A 12,848-nucleotide genomic window follows, 5' to 3' on the forward strand; every position below is an offset into this window, starting at 1 on the left:
GACAAAGAGGAAAGGATCAGAAGTGTTCGTTTCCATTTTTAACTACCCATGGTTATCTGCTGTGACCGAACTGAGGACTGTAGTTATTTTACTACAGATTAGAGCACAGAAATATGGCTAGCAGTACATTTTGGGGGTGGGGGGAGCCAGGATCATTAACCACTGTTTGAAGTTTGCTTGCTTGCCAAAACTAAAAGTAGGGAACATGTGGCCCTCCAGATGTTAGACTCCAACTCTCATCAGCTCCAGCCAGCATAGCCAGTGTTCAAGGATGATGGGATATGTACTCCAGCGACATCTTAACTGCCCTAGGTCCCCATGCCTGCCCAAAACCACAGTTAACATAGTTAATATTTTGACCAGGTTCAAACATAACAAGTAACCATGGTTATGGGGTAATGAACCTTCCTGCAGGCTGTTCATCAGAGGAGGAGAGAGGTGTGCTCCTCTAGAGCCAAATTATGATTTAGTATTACCTCTCCATTCTTAAGGAAATCAGCCCTGAGTGCTCACTGGAAGGACAGATCCTGAAGCTGAGGCTCCAATACTTTGGCCACCTCATGAGAAGAGAAGACTCCCTGGAAAAGACCCTGATGTTGGGAAAGATGGAGGGCACAAGAAGAAGGGGACGACAGAGGACGAGATGGTTGGACAGTGTTCTCGAAGCTACCAGCATGAGTTTGACCAAACTGCGGGAGGCAGTGGAAGACAGGAGTGCCTGGCGTGCTCTGGTCCATGGGGTCACAAAGAGTTGGACACGACTAAACGACTAAACAACAACAACAACATTACACTAATTGCTTTGAGCAATCTATGGGACTTAGTCACAATAAACTTAAATCCCATTTATTTCAGTGGGACTATTCTGAATATGACAAAGTCTGGATCTGACCCAAACTGTCTGTAGCAAACAAGTTGGATGGATAGTCAAACACTTCTCAACCAACTTTATTCTCAGCTTGGTATCAGGAGCGAGGGTGAGCGTTCATCTCTCCCTCTCAAGCTATTATGTGAGTGTTGTCACATTAGCAATGTCATCATCTTACCCTGATTAATTGCTGGCCAGTTTCTTTACTGCACAAGGGGAAAACATACATTAGGAATAGATACCACTTTTATATACATGCATTCTGCAGCTGTCACATTGGGGAAAATGAACTTGAAATATATCATTTGACGTCAAACTGGAAAATTCTGCCTGAAAATTCCTGTACCACCTAAACTGAAATGTCACAATATTCAGTCTCATCCACACTCTGCTTCCCCTAAAATATTCTGGGCACTGCAGTTCCACCCACTGCGCTATAATTCCCAGCGCCCTTAACCAACTAGTTTCCTTGATTCTTTGGCTGCTTTAAATGTATGGAATGGGACCAACCAGAATTTTAGTGTATTTACTACTAAATTACCGGTATATAGCAGAAGTAGGAAAGGGAAGCATCCTGGAAATTCTGAGATGGTTATAAATGCAGGCAGTTTGTCAAGTTTCTGAATTAAGACATAATCATGGTGGCTTATAATTGCCAATAAAAAAAAACCACCTCAAAGAAATTAGTGGATCCCTATAGGACAAAAATGATGCTCTTCTCAAACAGTTATTCCCTTGTATGTTCTTTCCCCCTGCAGAACATGCCATCATGATTGATTGACTTGAGCTCTGAGAATATCCATTTCCCATTACTTCAACTCACATGCATTCTTGCTCTGAATAGGAGGGGAAGGAGAGGTTCCCCCCTCATTGCACCCCTCCTCTTGTCACAGGCCTGCCTGGTGCTGATATATTGGGAAGGAGGAAACCGGGAGAATAGGGACTTGCTCTAATGATAAAACTATAGCAATTTGGCTCTTCAGAGGATAATCCCCTGTTCACACTTAACTCAAGGTTGCCACAGTGAGAGAGAAAACATGACCCGGTTTAGAGGCTCTCATCCCCCGCCCTTCCTCTTCTTCTTGAGAACTACTGTATTTGATAACCAGCCCAACAAGGACACTACAGTAGGCAGCTCCCCTGCTGGAAAAAGGAGAGAGAAGTGCGCCTCTCTCTTACACTGTAATTTACGGACAAAGAGAAAAGAAAAGGATTGTGCTGTACAGTTTGTCAAATTGGCTCAAATGAGACCATTTTTGTTTTCTCCCTCTCTCTTAAAAGTTAATGTGTCGGCGCCTGTTTTGACAGAGGCTGAACTCGCCGCTGGCTTCCATTTGGCTCCTCGCTCAAAGCTAATTAGGACGTCTAGGTTGGCCTGCGCTAAGTGCTCACACAGCTTTGGAGGTACTTAACCTGGCTTAGGGATTCAATCAGGGGTGACCCCTGGGGCTGGCGACGCGTCCCATCTCCCTGGCAGCAGCCTTCCGCTGGCTGCTCAAAGAGACACAACCCTCCCCAAACCACTGGCTTGCTGACACTGATATGCCTCACAGCCACACTGCTGCTGCCGCAGTCTTTGCGGCACAAAGGTTTCAAAGGCCCGTTAACAAGGCCTGGCAAAACAATCTGGGTGATTGGGTGGGCACCCAGCGGACACACTATGTCTGCGCAGCTTTGTAGGCACGAGTAAGTCTTATTTTTCCTGCCCAAATATCAATTTATTTGCCTCGGCAAACTGTTTTGTTTTCAAGGTTGACCAAAGACTTCTGGGAGGATGTTCTAGGGATCATAGGGCTGACTGGATCTCCCTCTCATAGAAACAAAGGAGGTTGCTGGTTCAGCTAGCTCAGTATTGTCCACAGGGACTGGTAGAAGCCCTCCAGGGTTTCAGGTACTTCCAGCTGTAGCTAGAGATGTTGGGGATTGGAACTGGAATGTTAATCAGATGCTCCGGCATTGAGATTCCCCTTCTTCAGGACTGGAGGAAGAGCTGAGGTCAGAGCTTCAATGTTGGTATGGCCAAAATGGAGACATAATGGGGCAGTAAGGACAGAAGACAATTCTGTGGGATCAGGCCAATGGCCCATCTAATCCACCATCCTGTTCTCTTAGTAGCCAACCAGATGTTTGTGGGAAGCTTGCAGGCCAGACATGAGCACAACAACATTCTCCTCACCTGTGATTCTGAACAGTGGGAGTGTAGCCCTTGTGGCCAGTAGCCATTGGTAGTCTTGTCCTCCTGTGAATTTTCTAATTCTCTTTTAAAGCAATCCAATTTGGTGGCCATCACTGCCTCCATTGGGAGTGAGTGCCTCAATTTAACTGTGCTGAAAGGAGAACTTTCTTTTCTGTTCAAAAACTTCTAATGTCCAGCAGTTCAGAGGCAAGCCAGGGGAGGACCAGGAACTTGGAAGCAATTTGGATCTGAAGGATTCAACTGCCCAAGTTCCCTGACCCACCCCTAAACCAGGATGAAATTTCGATAGGCTCAGAAACATGTCTCAATCTCTCACTCCTTTAAAAAGCATATTTAAAAAATTAATACAAGGATAGTTTAATCACAGCATTTTCCCACCAAAGTACATTTGAATTTTGTTTCCCACCTGCCAAATAAAAAAACCCCTCACTTAGGATTGCAGCTTAAGGAGCCTAAATTCTGATATTACCTCTTAAAAAATACACCCATAGCTGGTGTGAGTGGGTGTTAAGGTAAAGGAACCCCTGACCATTAGGTCCAGTCATGACCGACTCTAGGGTTGCAGTGCTCATCTCGCTTTATTGGCCGAGGGAGCCAGCGTACATGTGGCCAGCATGACTAAGCCGCTTCTGGTGAACCAGAGCAGTGCACGGAAACGCCATTTACCTTCCCGCTGGAGTGGTACCTATTTATCTACTTGCACTTTGATGTCCTTTCGAACTGCTAGGTTGGCTGGAGCAGGGACCAAGCAACAGGAGCTCATCCTGTCATGGGGATTCGAACCTCCAACCTTCTGACCGGCAAGTCCTAGGCTCTGTGGTTTAACCCACAGCGCCACCCGCGTCCCGTGAGTGGGTGTTACTACAGAGCAATTTCTCGTCTCAAAAGCTGTTGAGATTCTTGTGCCTTCTTTGCAATGAGTTTGCAAAGATGTAAGATGATGCAAGAACTACAAGGGTGGGCAGGCAGCACTGACAGGAACACACCTCACCAATACACACTTTTATTGCAGAGGAGAAGCAGGAAGGATTTCAGAGAAAGAGAAAGAAGATTTCACCTCTTTAGCCTTTAAAAACGGAGATCAGAAGAAAACTAGCAAACTTCAATATATAAAGCAAGGGCCAAGGCCTTTCACAATCACTGCTTCTGTGCACTTGCTGAGAAAAAAATGGCGACTTCAAAAAAACCAATAAAAATACAGCTAAGTGAGGTTCTTCTGCCCCCCCAACAGAAGGCCTGCCCCCCCCACAAAAATCCTACTACACCCATGTGGGGTCTCCAGCTGTCTTTGGACTACAACTCCCATCATCCCTAGCTAGCAGGACAAGTGGTCAGGGATGATAGGAACTGTAGTCCAAAAACAGCCGGAGACCCAGGTTTGGGAAAAACTAGTCTAATCCTTTATTTTAAATGCCGTCTAAACTGGTGAAAATTAGGAAGCTTATACCAAGCCAGGCCATTGGTTTGTCTAGCTCTGTGTCATCTATCCTGGTTGCCAGCACTCTCCAGGGTTTCAGACCAGGGTCTTTTCCCAGACCTTCCTGGAGCTGCTAGGGGTTGAAATGTGGGGCCTTCTGCACACAAAGCAAATGCTCTCCCACTGAGCCATGCGCCTTCCAGCTCCGTTTGAATGATAACGTCCTTTGCTGGTGGCTGCAGGACAGCCAGGACCCACACACGGCTTACACAGGAAAATATATTACTGCTGAGGTTTATAACATACCACAGCCACGGCCAGAGAGATTTATGCACTGCCTCTATTGAGTCTGTAATCGTCGAAAGGTGATGTCAAAATAACGACGAGACCCTGATTTATGCTGACAAAAGAGCCAGTAAAATATCAGTGTGGCAGACAGAATGGGTGTTCGGGGCTGAGGCTAACCAAAACAGACTGGATCCTATCGGTTTGCCTGGTGTATTAATAACTGGAGTAACATGCAATCACAATCCGCTACGCCATTGCGTGTGAAAACACTGTCTGGCAGAATCACCAACTTTGCCTATGTGATGCAAAGTATTATCATTAATTGACAGATATAGATCGTCATAACCACCCTGGCCCAGCTGCCACCTGGACCCCTCTTCTCAAACGTAATCGACAGCCGAGCAATAGCTCGGCAAAAAAATACTGGTGATGAGGGGGGCAGAGAGGTCAAAGTAGATTTCACCATGTGTGTCTTTGTCCCACATGAGAATTCTGAAAACCAAACCACCGTATATTTTACTTCGACACTCCTGCTGAAGCACACCCTATTGATTTTGATGGTGTTAACTTTTCAAGGAAGCACACCTAGGATTGCTGCCTTATTATTTCTGTCTGGTTTATAATCTGTTTATCATTCACATATTATAAAAATGCCTTTCTTTCAAGTAACCTCAGGGGTTCAACCACAGAGTCAGAGGCCCAAATACTTTCAGGGGGCAGTTTCCCCACCCTCCCAAACACAGTCCAATGAAAAGCTAAGAACTCTGATATCCCAAGGATTACAATGGGGGAGGTTTCAGTGTCTGCTTAACTTTTGCCATTGATAGTAACAGGATTTTTTAAAAGCACATGTTCTGACTGGATTGTACTCTCCAGTTTTGAGTATTTCTAGTGAGAAAAGTACCCCCCCACACACACACATTTCAAATATTAGCACCATCGCTAAAGCATTCATTCAGAGTGGATCACCAACCACATTTATTTATTCATTGTTTGTTTGTTAACAAAAGTGAAGAAATTCAACCATTCCCATGCAAAATACCGTATTTTTCACTCTATAAGATGCACCAGATCACAAGACGCACCTAGTTTTTGGAGGAAGAAAACAAGAAAAAAAATATTCTGTATCTCAGAAGCCAGAACAGCAAGAGGGATCGCTGCACAGTGAAAGCAGCAATCCCACTTGCTGTTCTGGCTTCTGTGACAATGCGCAGCCTGCATTCGCTCCATAAGACACACACACATTTCCCCTTACTTTTTAGACGGGAAAAAGTGAGTATTATAGAGCAAAAAATACGGTAATCAATCCCTCTTTGCACAGTTCCTGACAACTTTCAGTTTATAAGTATATAAACTCCATCAAGATCTCTATCAAGGCTAATCTCCATCCACAAATCTAGCAACTGTTAAACAAGCAGCCATGAGCAGTTGTCTGATGAATTCCTTACATTGTACAGCCAACTACCATTTCGTGCGAGGGATCTGTTCTGGCCCCTGTGTGTTTCATTGGAGCATGTATAAACATGTCCCACCCCATTCTGCCCTTTTTGTGATGTGTTGAGTAACGTTTGGGGGCCATTTTTAGGTTCAGCGCTGTGTGCGCATCTTGCAACAGTTTGCAGCACATGTTCCAGCACAGGGTCTAGACCAACCCCAATCTTCTATTTCCATACCAAAGTCATTTCCCCATAACACTTTTAAAACTTGATAACTCACCAAAATCCTTGTCTAACAAAAAAGAGTGGAAACTAAACCCTTCAATGCTGAATGAGCAGGTTCAATTAGCTTTTTTAAAAAGGTACGTTGCCCTCAAGCCTGCTCTTCTATGTCTTTTTTTTTTTTTTGCTATAAATATAGTACAGTGGTACCTCTGGTTACGTACTTAATTCGTTCCAGAGGTCCATTCTTAACCTGAAACTGTTCTTAACCTGAAGCACCATTTTAGCTAATGGGGCCTCCCGCTGCTGCCGTGCTGCCGCCACGTGATTTCTGTTCTCATCCTGAAGCAAAGTTCTTAACCCGAGGTATTATTTCTGGGTTAGCGGAGTCTGTGACCTGAAGCGTATGTAACCCGAGGTACCACTGTACTCACTTGTCTCCACTGAAACCAGTTTAAAGGTAAGTTTCCTATTATTACTTTCATTTACCAACCACATGTAAACATTCAGCTTTTAAAGGGGAATGGGGGCTGCTAACTATGTTGATACCACACACATACAGTGGTACCTCGCGTTACATACGCTTCAGGTTACATACGCTTCAGGTTACAGACTCCGATAACCCAGAAATATTACCTCGGGTTAAGAACTCTGCTTCAGGATGAGAACAGAAATTGTGCTCCAGCGGGGCAGCGGCAGCAGTAGGCCCCATTAGCTAAAATGGTGCTTCAGGTTAAGAACAGTTTCAGGTTAAGAACGGACCTCCGGAACGAATTAAGTACGTAACCAAAGGTACCACTGTACTGTATTTACTCGAATCTAATGCTCACCTTTTTTAGCTAAATTACATTGCAAAAATTAAGGTGTGCATTAGATTTGATGGCACATTTCCAATCGCCAGCAAATACCTTTTTTGCTTCCAAGGTTCTGGAAATTGAGGTGTGCATTAGATTTGATGGCGCATTATAAAGGTAAAGGTAAAGGTACCCCTGCCCGTACGGGCCAGTCTTGACAGACTCTGGGGTTGTGCGCCCATCTCATTCAAGAGGCCAGGGGCCAGCGCTGTCCGGAGACACTTCCGGGTCACGTGGCCAGCGTGACAAAGCTGCATCTGGCGAGCCAGAGCCGCACACGGAAACGCCATTTACCTTCCCGCTGGTAAGCGGTCCCTATTTATCTACTTGCACCTGGAGGTGCTTTCGAACTGCTAGGTTGGCAGGTGCTGGGACCGAGCAGCGGGAGCGCACCCCGCCGCAGGGATTCGAACCGCCGACCTTTCGATCGGCAAGTCCTAGGCGCTGAGGCTTTAACCCACAGCGCCACCTGCGTCCCTATATATAGGGTACAAATACGGTACAAATCCCTGGTGGAATGAAGCTAGTCCGAAGAGCAAAATATTACAGCAGTATTTATATCAGGGCAGAGGTAGAAAACCTTTTTGAGCCTGAGTGTCATCTTTCCTTCTGGGAAACCTTTCAAGGGCCACACGCTGGTGACAGGTGGAGGCAGAGGAAAAAGTAGAAGGGGCAAGTAACATAAATGTTATCTTTGCACCATAGGCTAGTTTCTACATGCATGTATCAGAATCAAGGACTCATTCCAGCCAGGCAAAAACACTTTGGGGTTGAAGCAGGGTCACTGAGGTATGTGGCTTGAGGAAAGTGCTGAGGGCCAGAGAGAAGCATGGGAGGCCAGATTCAGCTCCCCATCCTTGCCGAGTCAGAAGGAGTTTCAAAACCAGGACCCAACACATCAGCCTGCCACAGACTGACCCTCTTAGATTTTCATAGAGAAAGGCAGGGATGCTTTGTTGACAGTGGATTTTGGCTAGGGACAAAGTCTGGGAGCTCAACTGGCACAGGCTGGGATGATGGGTCAACACAATGCCAGGCCAACAAAATCCATACCCAAATGAGCTTCGAATATGGCAGTAACTAAAAATGCTGAATGATCAAAAGTAGATGCTTCCAGATGACAAAATCACTGAAGTGAGCTTCACTACATGGCATGTAAAATAAAATATGTTTGGCTCATACCATTTTAAGGGCACTGGCCCCACTTCAAAGGACTAGCCAATAGGTTCGTGGCAGAGCTCTGATGCAGAAATAGCACAGAAAATGGTGCACCTGCGCATACACAGAGGGCTTTCTCACTGCGGTCTTCCCACAGAATTCAAGAAAGGCTTACAGAAGTGATCATATATCTGCCACACAGATTAAAAAACCCAGCACCTCCTCTATTGTTTTTTAGGAATTCAGCACTGACGCCCCGCAACTCTACTAACCAGCAAGCTAGAACCAGAGGACACATCAAGAGAACATTCAATAATTCTATACCGTTTTCTTTACTACTAGCCTATTTCCAATCCTTTCCCATCACATTTTCAAGACATGGGGCTACCTTTGAAGGTGACTCAGAAACTACAACTAAGCCAGAATGCAGCAGCTGGACTGGTGACTGGGAGTGGCCACCGGGACCATATAACACCAGTCCTAAAGGATCTTCACTGGCTCCCAGTACGTTTCCGAGCACAATTCGGTGTGTTGGTGCTGACCTTTCAAGCCCTAAACGGCCTCGGCCCTGTATACCTGAAGGAGCATCTCCATTCCCATTGTTCAGCCCGGATACTCAGGTCCAGCTCCGAGGGCCTTCTGGTGGTTCCTCACTGCAAGAAGCAAAGTTATAGGGAACCAGGCAGAGGGCTTTCTCAGTAGCGGCACCCTCCCTGTGGAATGCCTGCCCTTCAGATGTCAAGGAAATAAACAACTATCTGACTTGTAGAAGACATCGGAAGGCAGCCCTGTATCAGGAAATTTTTAATGTTTGATATTTTATTATGTTTCAACAGATGCTGTAAGCCACCCAGAGTGGGCAGGGTATAAATATTATTATTATTATTATTATTATTATTATTATTATTATTATTAAGGCAGCCCTGTTCAGGGAAGTTTTTAATCTGTGATATTTTAGTGTATTTTTTGTTTCTATGGAAGCCGCCCAGAGTGGCTGGGGAAACCCAGCCAGATGGGCGGGGTACAAATAAATTATTATTATTATTATTATTATTATTATTATTATTATTATTATTATTATTAACATTGTCTCCATAAGGACTAGAAACTTAGTTTTCAAAAACAAGAGGCGTTGGGGTTTGTTTGTTTGTTAACCTGTACTCACAGGCTTTTTACAAAGTGCTTTGGGAGTTGCAATTCTTTAGTTTGTATTCTTTAAGGCACCCACTAGAACAAGGATATTTCCCAGTTAAGATCACCAGAGCCGCATTTAGAAAGAGACCTGAAGATATGTATTATAGCACTTGAATGATCCAACGCCAGATTTCTTTGTCCAAGGAGCAGCTGTTTGAGTTAAAAAAAAACACCTGTGACAAGCAGCTCCCTCTGTGATGCTGAGAACACCCATTCAGCTGTCAATATGGATCATCAATGACATTGTATAAATGCAACATCGACAGAACGCCCCGTGCCAAGCCTCTATCGATCAAAGTGTGCAGGAGATTAATCTCATTGGCTCTTCAGGGTATCATATGACTTAGTCTATTAGTACAAGTGGGTCAAAGAAAAAGTAAGGTCAGCGATGTAGTGCACAGGCAGAGAATGACAAAGCGTGACCTTTCATTGTGAGAACCCGCTTACGATGCAGCCACATTTATTTCTCCCGGCCGATGGTTAAAAGCTCATCTTGCATATCCTTCCTTGTCCGCTATGGTTTGTATCAATCAAAATAAAACTCCAATGCAGTCCAAGTTCTTTCTTTAAAAGAAAAAAAAATAAGAAAAAGACAAAAGATATTCTACTTAGCACCTTCAAAACACATCGCTTTTAACAATACGTGGACCATTAGCAATCAGCCTGCCATTCTGGTCCGTTTCATAGAAAATCAAGAGGCAAAATAATTGAGTCAATAGGAATACAAAAGGGATTGCTTCTCCAGCCCTGTTCTTCTGTGACAGGGTTGAAAATGTAAAAGCTCAGGGAATCAAAAAGAAGAAAGGGAGAATTGATTTGATTCACTGCTTCAGCAGAGGCAGAAATTTAACACTGGGTTTTTTGTTTTGTTTTTTTGCATGCTCTCCTATAAGGTGTTGCTTTTCTTTTTTGGGGGGGGGGAGGAGGGAGAAGAGGGTCACACTACAGACAGAAGGGAAAAACACCTTTGATCAGATTGAAGGCTTGAGACAAGAAAGGAGTTGGATATTCCTGCATTTGATCCAAGTTCAACATGGAAAGTTGCAGTTTCAGATTCCTAGATTGAATGTTTCATATAGTGGATCTTGCTGTACTTGGGGCGGAGCTTAATGGCATCTGGCATGTTAGGGTGCTCCCGGTGGCTAAGAGTGAAGTCTGATTAAACTGAGGAGCAGGGGAGTTCATACACTAGGGGTGGAAAAATTTGCCTGGTCCACATTGTTAAGCAAACTGACCTCATTTATGCTTCCCTAACTAGTACATAAAGGGATGCAGGTGGCGCTGTGGGTTAAACCACAGAGCCTAGGGCTTGCCGATCAGAAAGTCGGCGGTTCAAATCCCCGTGACAGGGTGAGCTCCCATTGTTCGGTCCCTGCTCCTGCCAACCTAGCAGTTCGAAAGCGCACAGTGCAAGCAGATAAATAGGTACCGCTCCGGCAGGAAGGTAAACGGCGTTTCCGTGCACTACTCTGGTTCGCCAGAAGCGGCTTAGTTTAATGCTGTATTGTTTTTAACACTTGATTGGAAGCCACCCAGAGTAACTGGGAAAACTCAGCCAGATGGGCGGGGTATAAATAATAAATTTATTATTATTATTATTATTATTATTATTATTATTAGGTGGACACTAGCCCCAGTTATGGAACAGCCTTCCCAGGTAAGTTCACCTGGTACCATCTTTTGTGACCTTTTTGGCTCCAGGTGAAGATCGCTCTGGTCACACCTAGGCCTGATGAAGTCTGCGCCTCTCAGTTATTAAATTTGTGTTTTAACCGTGGGGACACAACATCTCTGGTTTTTGCTGCATTTTATGTTCTTTTTGTATTTATATGGCTTTCTTACTCATTGCAAGCTGCTTAGAGAATTTAAGAGGTGGAATACAGAGGCTGTAAATAAAATACTGAAAAATTGTTCAGGTCCTAAAGTTTCACCTCCAATCAAATATGTTTGAAAGGTTTTTGAAGCAATACAAAAAGACTCGTATGGCCAATAGCAAAGGTGGGGTGACTATGCAAATAATTATAGTGATTATCATCATCATCATCATCACCATCACTCTCTTCTGCTGAGAGTACCTAATGCAGTAGGTTACCACAAATGATATTGCAGATTTCAAAAAGGTGTAACAAAGTACAACCAAAATTATGAGGGAGCTGGATCAACTTTCTAGGAGTGGTTGAAGGTGACAAGAGAAGAGGGTATGATAATAGGTTTATAAAAGTATCCATGGTGTGTGGAGAAAGTGGCTGGAGAGAATTTTCCCCTCCCTCCCCCATAACCCTAAAACTGGGGTCATCCAATGAAATGGATGGGCAGGAGATTCAAGACGGTCAGGAGGAGTTACTTAACTGAAGTATTTCTGCATTACAACTCCCATCCTCCTTGCCAGCTAGGGCTGATGGGAGCTGAGTCCAGAACATATGGGTGGCCACAGGTTTCCCACCCCTGACGTAAGTGTGCAATTCATTTAGGCTGCCTTAAAGGTACAGGTAGCTGCTAGCTTAGTTAGCTTTTAAAGAACAGTAGCAAATTCAAAGAAGTGGGGGGGGGGGATTGATCTATGGCTGCCAGTCACAATATCTATAAGGAACTTCCATGGCAGAATGTAGTGCACCATTGGTTATCAGCTGCTGGGAGGAACTGCTGCTCCTGCCCTCTCTTTGTGGGCTTCCCTAGAACCATATAGTGGGCCACACTGGAAACAGGATACTGGACTAGATGGGCCATTGGTCTGATCCAGTAAACAGGCTTTTCTCACATTCTTATGAACTATGGAGAGGGACTTCAGTGGGAGGAAGGTGTGAGTTATTGTCAGGAATAAGTAACTGTCATAAAGGTAAAGGTAAAGGGACCCCTGACCATTAGGTCCAGTCGTGGCCGACTCTGGGGTTGTGACGCTCATCTCACTTTATTGGCCGAGGGTGCTGGCGTACAGCTTCTGGGTCATGTGGCCAGCATGACTAAGCCGCTTCTGGCGAAACAGAGCAGCGCACGGAAACGCCATTTACCTTCCCGCCGGAGCAGTACCTATTTATCGACTTGCACTTTGACGTGCTTTCGAACTGCTAGGTTGGCAGCAGCAGGGACCGAGCAACGGGAGCTCACCCTGTCACGGGGATTCGAACCGCCGACCTTCTGATCAGCAAGTCAGTGGTTTAACCCACAGCGCCACCCACGTCCCTGTAACAGTCATGCCTGGGGCCAATTGCAGCAC

General features: G+C 45.0%; 1 long non-coding RNA gene across 6 annotated transcripts in view; it reads right to left on the bottom strand.

The window, feature by feature from the left end:
* Positions 1-12,848, bottom strand: part of LOC310832726 — an 84,059-nt gene that overhangs the window by 20,064 nt on the left and 51,147 nt on the right. For 2 of the 6 annotated variants that reach the window (XR_014558370.1, XR_014558373.1), the window contains one exon: positions 10,082-10,198. The exons of 3 other annotated variants lie outside the window; for them this stretch is intronic. This is a non-coding gene — a long non-coding RNA (uncharacterized lncRNA). Of the gene's footprint in view, positions 1-10,057; positions 10,199-12,848 lie in introns of all 6 variants that reach the window. One more of the 6 variants, XR_014558371.1, reaches the window with a different exon arrangement.

Source organism: Podarcis gaigeae (genome assembly GCF_964106915.1).
Source record: "Podarcis gaigeae genome assembly, chromosome: 15".
NCBI lineage: Eukaryota > Metazoa > Chordata > Lepidosauria > Squamata > Lacertidae > Podarcis > Podarcis gaigeae.